The sequence below is a fragment of the Capricornis sumatraensis genome, chromosome 4 (genome assembly GCF_032405125.1).
Source record: "Capricornis sumatraensis isolate serow.1 chromosome 4, serow.2, whole genome shotgun sequence".
Lineage (NCBI taxonomy): Eukaryota > Metazoa > Chordata > Mammalia > Artiodactyla > Bovidae > Capricornis > Capricornis sumatraensis.
The window spans coordinates 83598840-83608083 of record NC_091072.1 but is presented as its reverse complement, the minus strand read 5'-3'; positions in this window follow the sequence as shown (position 1 = coordinate 83608083).

Genomic DNA, 9244 nt, shown 5'->3' with positions numbered 1-9244 from the left:
AAAAGCAATCCATGCGATTGGTGAGAAAGTGGCCCAGAGACAGTATTTTGAGAAACGCTACTCTGTACCAAGTGGCAGGCCTGAGGAGAGGTTTGGGTTTCCCCTCTCTTCTTTGTGGATTTTCTTTGATAGCAGATTTTATTTTCTGTATTATACCCCACTGTCCAACACTATACAGCCTTCTTCTTGGGAAATGCTATTTCTTAAGCTCAGAGGTCATATTTGGAATGTATTTTATTTAGAATCATTCCCCAAAGTGAAAATGTTAATTGCTCCTTTGTGTTTGACTCTGTGAGCCCATGGACTGTAGCCCAAGGCCAGGGTTCTCCATACATGGAATTCTCCAGGCAAGAATAACTGGAGTGGGTTGCCACTTGCTTCTCCAGGGGATCTTCCCAACCCTGAGATTGAACTTGGGTTTCCTGCATTGCAGGCAGATTCTTTTACCCTCTGAGCCACCAGGGAAGCCCCAATGGCTAATATTTAAGTAGAAAAAATTAGTGAATCAAGAGTTTTGATTCTGTGGTAATTAAATGGAATTCATAGTGCAGGAAAGGCAGAGAGAATAAAGAGTAGAAAGATGCAATAAAGCTAGAGAAAGACCCTCTTAAAGAGAATCAAAAGTTTAACGTAAGTTTTTTCTTTATATTAAAAATGAATTAAAAGTAATTAAAATACATGAAAGGATTGCCTGATAAAATACAGGATGGTCAATTAATTTCAAATTTCAGATACATAATGAATACTTTTCTAGAATAAATATAATCCTGTATTTTTATTTGTTAAATATGGTATCTAATACTTACCATGTAAAACTACTGTTAAAAACTACTCTGGGGGCCATATGTGGAGAGCATGTGTAATATATTTTTGAATGGATCCCTGATATAATTGAGATATGACTTTCACTTGAAGGAAATTTTACAAGGTATTTCCCGTACCCAGAAAACACCCATTTATATCAAACATCTGAGAAATTTCCCCAAAGACTATTTTCCTCAATCAATATAACTCTCTACCAGCAAGATCCTATTAATACTCCACAAACCCTTTTAATGAAAGAATGTAGAGGGCAGTTCAGTGTATGTTCATTTTCAAGTGTATATAATAATCTAATAACAATGTTGTATACATTAGGCTTTTTCTTCTTTCCCATGGAAAACTCGTTTTTGCCTCCCTGCTTGAAACAATAAGGTCTCAGCATATTATGTGTGTCCCTGATTTTCTCAAGGCATTCTATTCACTTCTTTACAATCATAATTTTTTTTCTTTTTTTTTCAATTTTTTTCATTTTTTTTCAATTCAGCACTATCGACACCTGGGACCAGATAATTCTTTGCTGTTGGAGACTGTCCTGTATATTGTAGGACTTGTATGCATGCTTAGTTGCTTCAGTCACGTCCAACTCTTTATGACGCCATAGACTGAGGCCTGCCAGGTCCCTCTCTCCCTGGGATTTTCTCGGCAAGAATACTGAATTGGGTTACCATGCACTCTTCCAAGGAATATTCCTGACCCAGGGATCAAATCTGCATTTCCTGCATTGCAGGCAGATTCTTTACCACTGAGTCACTGGGGAAGCCTGTGTTATAGGACATTTAGCAGCATCTCTGGCCTCTACACTAAGCAGCAGAAGTACTGCCTAAGTGACAACCAAAAATGTCCCTCAGTTCAGTTCAGTTCATTCGCTCAGTCTTGTCCGACTCTTTACAACCCCATGAACAGCAGCATGCCAGGCCTCCCTGTCCATCACCTGCTGCTGCTGCTGCTGCTAAGTCGCTTCAGTCGTGTCTGACTCTGTGTGACCCCATAGCCGGCAGCCCATCAGGCTCCCCCGTCCCTGGGATTCTCCTAGATATTGCCAAATGTCTCCTGGAGGGCAAAATTAGCCCCAGTTGAGAATCGCTGCTCTGCATGGATAGGTTACAGTTCATTGCAACTTCTCTCCCTTCCCTACCTCCTTCCTTTCTTCCTCTCTTTCCAAGAGGGGAAAAGATAGTAATTGGACTCGCAAAGAGTTGGACACAACTGAGCGACTTCACCTTCACCTTCCCTATACGAAAATGAGGGCTTCTCTCGTGGCTCAGCTGGTAAAGTATCCACCTGCAATGCAGAGACCTGGGTTCGATCCCTGGGTTGGGAAGATCCCCCGGAGAAGGGAAGGGCTACCCACTCTAGTATTCTGGCTTGGAGAATTCCGTGGAGTGTATAGTCCTTGGGGTCACAATGAGTTGGACATTACTGAGCGATTTTAATTTTCACTTTATGGGAAAATGAAAACTAATTTCCTTTTCCTTAAAAATTTTTTTGTTAATTTTTGGCCACAACATGCAACATGGGGGATCTTACTTACCTGACCAGGGATGGAACCCATGTCTCCTGCATGGAAAATGCAGTGTCTTAACCACTGAACCACCAAGGAACATCTGAAAGCTAAATTCTTTGTAGGATTTCAATTTTAAAGTATATGAACATTGGGTCTTCCTTGCTGTTCTAGTGGTTAAGAATCTGCCTTGCAGGGCAGAGAACACAGATTTGATCCCTGGTCAAGGAACTGTGATCCCAAACACCTCTGAGCAATTAAACACTCACAGCTACTGAGCCCACTCACTACAACTAGAAAGAAACTAGTGTGCACAAGGAAGAGACTGCAAGGAAAGATTCCACATGCTGCAAAGAAAAATCCTGCCTGCACAACTGAGACCCAATGTAGAAAAAAATAAATATTTTAAAAATATGAACTGTCAATTACACCCAAAACTGGGTTAGGAAAAAAATCAGTAAATAACATTGGAATGCACTGATAATTTAAGGGAAAAAATAGATCACTAAATAAATCACATATCTATCAGATAAAATTTTTAACTAAAAAGTTATTAACTGCTTGAACATAGTATTGGGTATTTATCAGTTGTTCCTCAGTCATTCAGTCATGTCCAATTCTTCCCCACCCTGGAACATGCAAGGCCTCTCTGTCTCTCACCATCTCCCAGAGTTCGCTCAAGTTCATGTCCAGAGAATGGTGATGCCATCCAACCATCCAAGCATCTCATCCTCTGCCGCCTTCTTTTCCTTTAGGCCCTCAATCTTTCCCAGCATCAGGGTCTTTTCCAATGAGTCAGCTCTTCATCTCAGGTGGCCAAAGTATTGGAGGTTCAGTTTCAACATCAGTCCTTCCAGTGAATATTCAGGATTGATTTGCTTTAGGATTGACTAGTTTCATCTCCTTGTGGTCCAAGGGACTCTAAAGAGTCTTCTCTAGCACCACAGTTTGAAAGCATCAATTATTCAGTGCTCAGCCTTCTTTATGGTCCAACTCTCACATCTGTACATGACTACTGGAAAGACCATAGCTTGGGCTCTACAGATCTTTGTTGACAAAGCAATGTCTTTACTTTTTAATACACTGCCTAAGTTTGTCATAGCCTTCCTTTCAAGAAGCAATGGTCTTCTAATTTCATAGCTGCAGTCACCATCTGCAGTGATTTTGGAGCCCATGAAGGGAATATCTGTCACTGCTTGCACTTTCTCCCTTCTATTTACCATGAAGTGATGGAACTGGATGCCATGATCTTAGTTTTTTGAATGTTGAATTTTAAGCCAGCTTTTTCACTCTCCTCCTTAACCTTAATCAAGAGGTTCTTTAGTTTCTCTTCACTTTCTGCCATTAGAGTGGTATCATCTGCATATCTGAGGTTGTTGGTATTTCTCCCGGCAATCTTGATTTCAGCTTGTAACTCATCCAGCCCAGCATTTTTCATGATGTGCTGTGCATATAAATAAACAGGGTGACAATAGCTTTGTTGTACTCCTTTCTCAAGTTTGAACCAGTCAGTTGTTCCATGTAAGGCTCTAACTGTTGCTTCTTAACCTGTATACAGGCTTCTCATGAAACAGATAAAGTGGTCTGGTATTCCCATCTCTAAGAATTTTCCACAATTTGCTGTGATCCACATAGTCAAAGGCTTTCCTGTAGTCAATGAAACAGAGGTAGATGTTTTCCTGGAATTCCCTTGCTTTCTCTATGATCCAGCAGATGTTGGCAATTTGATATCTGGATCTTCTGCCTTTTCTAAACACAGCTTATACATCTGGAAGTTCTCAGTTCATGTTCTGCTGAAGCTTAGCTTGAAAGATTTTGAGCATAATCTTACTAGCATGGGAAGCAAGCGCAATTGTCCAGTAATTTGAACATTTTTTAGCACTGCCCTGCTTTGTAATTGGAAAGAAAACTGCCTTTTCTAGTCTTGTGGCCACTGCAGGGTTTTTCCAATTTTGCTGACATATTGAGTACAGCACTTTAACACCATCATCTTTTAGTATTTTAAATAGCTCAGCTGGAATTCCATCACTTCCACTAGGTTTATTGGTAGTAATACTTCCTAAGGTCCACTTGACTTCACACTCCAGATGTCTGGCTTTGAGTGACAACATCACCGTGGTTATCTGGGTTATCAAGATCTTTTTTGTACTATACTTTTATTAGTATTGCATATTAATAACTTAGCAAACTATTTGAAGTAATGAAAAGTAAATCATGAAGGAAAGAGTAAATTCTTTAGGTTATCTATTTATGTAATGTTATTTAGCATAATAATAAAATGAAAATATTGCAAATATATATCTTGCTAACATGCAAAAAGATATTTAGCTATAAATTAGTATATACTAGAAACCCTCTTATCTAAGTCTATTGGCACAGTAGATAGAAAGTTCATCAAAAAGTTCAAGTTAAAATTATTAATTGGTACTTTATATAACTTGAAATATGTAACTGTACAGTTATTTAGAACTCTTTTGATATAGAATTGAGCTTCCCTGATGGCTCAGACGGTAAAGCGTCTGCCTGCAATGCAGGAGACCTGGGTTCAATCAATCCCTGGGTCAGGAAGATCCTCTGGAGAAGGAAATGGCAACCCACTCCAGTACTCTTGCCTGGAAAATCCCATGGACGGAGGAGCCGTGGGGTTGCAAAGAGTCGGACATGACTGAGTGACTTCACTTTCTTTAATATAGAATCACTTCTCTCATTTTGAATATTAATCCACCAATTAAATTTCCACAGTCACTTTCTTGCAGAAAACAAAATTAAAATGCATTTGCAATGATTTCCAAAGTATTTGTTTTTAAGCAAGCAGAATTTGTTTTAAATATGAGAACAAAAAATTCTTCAAAATATTTATAATGTCTTTCAATGTGTTGCAGTTATCTATCCCACACTAAAAATCTGTATCTTCACTTAGCATTAATCTTTATTCTGCCTTTCTGAGACATTCAACTTAATTTTTAGTTTTATAGAAATACTTCTCTTTCCACACTCATATTTTGCTGTTTTAAATAATATGAAATTGAACATTAGTTATATATTGTATATAAATTTCAAATGGCATTAATGAGTGTGGGAAGAACACAGCTGATCTTGGTAAGAATACAATAAATACATTTTAAATAAAACCACACATTACTAGTTTGTCTCTTTACAGATTGTACTTTTGGCGTCATATCTATGAAACCTTTTCTTTTATATTACCTTGCAGATTTTTCGTAGTTTTCACTTTTACACTTTTATCTATCATCCATTCTGAGTTTTTTTAATGTATAGTACAAAGAAAAGATTGGATTAAAATTTTCTGCTATTCAATATACCCTGTTAAGAGCATGAAAAGATAAGCTACACTTGGAGAAAAGATTTGCCTTTTGCATTTCCACTTAATTTTAAAATCAGTTTGTCAAGTTCTACACAGGAAAAAACAAATGAAATTTTAACTGAAATTGTATTGATTCTGTAGGTCAATTTGAGAAAAACTGACAGCTCTGATATATTGAGGATTCCAAACAATAATGCTCAATTTATTTAGATCTTTTATTTATCTAAATAATGTTTTGCAGCTCTCTGGGTAGAGACCTTACAAATGCTTTCTGTTTTATTCATAGGTACTTTTTATTTTAATCTTATTATAAGTCAGTTCAGTTCAGTTCAGTTCAGTCGCTCAGTCGTGTCTGACTCTTTGTGACCCCATGAATTGCAGCACGCCTGCATTGGAGAGCACTCCCTGTCCATCACCTACTCCTGGAGTTTACCCAAACACATGTCCATCGAGTTGGTGATGCCATCCACCCATCTCATCCTCTGTCGTCCCCTTCTCCTCTTGCCCCCAATCCCTCCCACCATCAGGGTCTTTTCCAATGAGTCAACTCTTCGGATGAGGTGGCCAAAGTATTGGAGTATCAGCTTTAGCATCAGTCTTTCCATTGAACACCCAGGACTGATCTCCTTTAGTGATCTCCACCTGATGGACTGGTTGGACCTCCTTGCAGTCCAAGGGACTATAAGTAGTACCTTTAAAATATTTTTTCTATTTCTGTAATTAGCTGTATGCTTTATCTATATTAATTTTGACTTTTTCTTCTAATGTGAATTATACTGATTTTTTTTTTCATGATTAACTGAAGCTGCATTCCTTTAATGCTATTGCTACTGATAAGTCACGTCAGTCGTGTCTGAATCTGTGTGACCCCATAGACAGCAGCCCACCAGGCTCCCCTGTCCCTGGGATTCTCCAGGCAAGAACACTGGAGTGGGTTGCCATTTCCTTCTCTAATGCATGAAAGTGAAAAGTGAAAATTGAAAGTGAAGTCGCTCAGTCATGTCCGACCCTCAGGACCCCATGGACTGCAGCCCACCAGGCTTCTCCATCCATGGGATTTTCCAGGCAAGAGTACTGGAGTGGGGTGCCATCGCCTTCTCTGACATTCCTTTAATAAACCCAGTTTATATGCTTTCATAAAGATCTGCTTTTGATTGGACTATATGTTGCTTAAAATTTTTTACATCTATGTTTATGAATGAAATGGCCTGTATTTTTTTTCCAATAATGTCCTTCTCAGGTTTTGATATCAGAATATGTTAGTCTAAGAAAATAAAGAAATGGAATCTAATCAAACTTAAAAGCTTTTGCACAGCAAAGAAAATCATCAGTAAAACAAAAAGACAACCTGCAGAATAGAAGGAAATACTTGCAAATGATGTGAATGACTAGGGATTAATCTCCAAAATAGACAAAGAGCTCACAAAACTCAAAATATACATACATATACATATATATAAAACTCAAACAACTGAATCAAAAAATGAGCAGAAGACCTGAAGAATACATACAGGTGGCCAACAAGCACCTGAAAAGATGTTCAATATTGCTAATTAATTATTTGAGAAATGCAAGTCAAGTCTACAATGAGGCATCACCTCACACCAGTCAGAAATGCCATCATTAAAGAGTCTTGTGGTTCAGACACTAAGGCATGTCCATCTCTTTGTGACACCATGAACTGTAGCACACCAGGCTTCCCTGTCTTTCACTACCTCCCGGAGTTTACTCAAATTCATGTCCATTGAGTTGGTGATGCTATCTAACCATCTCATCCCCCACCACGCCCTTCTCCTCCTGCCCTCAGTCTTTCCAAGCATCATGGTCTTTTCCGGTGAGTTAGCTCTTCACATCAGGTGGCCAAAGTATTGAAGCTTCAGCTTCAGCATCAGTCCTTTCAATGAATATTCAGGGTTGATTTCCCTCAGGATTGACTGGTTTGATCTTTTTGTGGTCCAAGGGACTCTCAAGAGTCTTCTTCAGACCACAGTCTGAAAGCATCAGTTCTTTGGTGCTCAACCTTCTTTAAAGTCCAACTCTCACATCCATACATGACTACTGGAAAAACCATAACTTTGACTATATGGACCTTTGTCAGAAAAGTGATGTCTCTACTTTTCAATACACTGTTTAGGCTTGTCATAGCTTTTCTTCCAAGGAGCAAATGTCTTTTAATTTTATGGCTGCAATCACTGTTAGCAGTGATTTTGAGCCCCAAGAATTTAAAGTCTGTCACTGTTTCCATTTTCCCCCCTCTATTTGCCATGAAATGATGGGACTGGATACCATGATTTTAGTTTTTTAATTGTTGAGTTTTAAGTCAGATTTTTCACTTTCCTCTTTCACCTTCATTAAGAGGCTTTATAGTTACTCTTCACTTTCTGCCTTGAGTGATATCATCTGCACATCTGAGGTTATGGATAATTCTGGCAATCTTGATTCCAGCTTGAGCTTCATCTAGCCCAGCATATCACATGATGTACCCTGCATATAAGTTAAATAGGCAAGATGACACTATACAACCTGGACACACTCCTTTACCAATTTTGGACCAGTCCATTGTTCCATGTACAATCCTAACTGTTGCTTCTTGGTCTGCATACAGGTTTCTCAGGAGACAAGTAAGGTGGTCTGGTATTTCCATCTCTTGAAGAATTTTCCACAATTTGTTGTGAACCACACAGTCAAAGGCTTTAGCATAGTCAATTAAGAAGAGGTAGAAAATCCTCTCAGAGGATTTTGAGATTTTGTCATTTTCGGGATTTTTATGCATTTTGGACTCTTTTGTTGACTATGAAGACTACTGCATTTCTACTAAGGGATTCTTGCCCACAGTAGTAGATATAATGGTCATCTGAATTAAATTCACCCATTCCGGTCCATTTTAGTTCACTGGTTTCTAAAATGTCAATGTTCACTCTTGCCGTCACCTGCTTGACAATGTCCAATTTACCTTAATTCATGGACTGAACATTCCAAGTTCCGAAGCAACATTGTTCTTCATAGCATCAGACTTCACTTTCACCACCAGACACATCCGCAACTAAGCGTCTTTTCCGCTTTGGCTCAGCCTCTTCATTCTTTCTGGAGCTATATCTCCACTCTTCTCCAGTGGCATGTTGGATACCTATTGACCTACGGGGCTCATCCTCTAGTATCATATCTTTTTGCCTTTTCATACTCTTCATGGTGTTCTCAAGGCAAGAATGCTGAAGATAAGTTACCCATATCTTTACTATTTTCACTGTTTTTATTACTTCTACCCCTTGAATTCTTCATCAAAATTTATTTTTCTTCTATCTGAAGAACAATTTTTCTTATTTTGTTCAGTGTATATCTGCTGTCAAAAAATTTGCTCTGGGTTTATACACCTAAAAATATCTGTCTTCTTTTAGGGTTTTGTTCATTTGCTTTTTTGTTTGATTTATCGGCTGACAGTTGTTTAGCTTTGAAGGGTTTTTTTGCATCAGACCTGTATATGTCACGACAGTATCTTCTATTTTCCATTGATTTTTACTGAATGAAAATTATCAATCTAAATGTTGCTCTATTAAAGACAGTCTTTTGTTTTGCTTTCTGTTGTTTAACATTTTTGC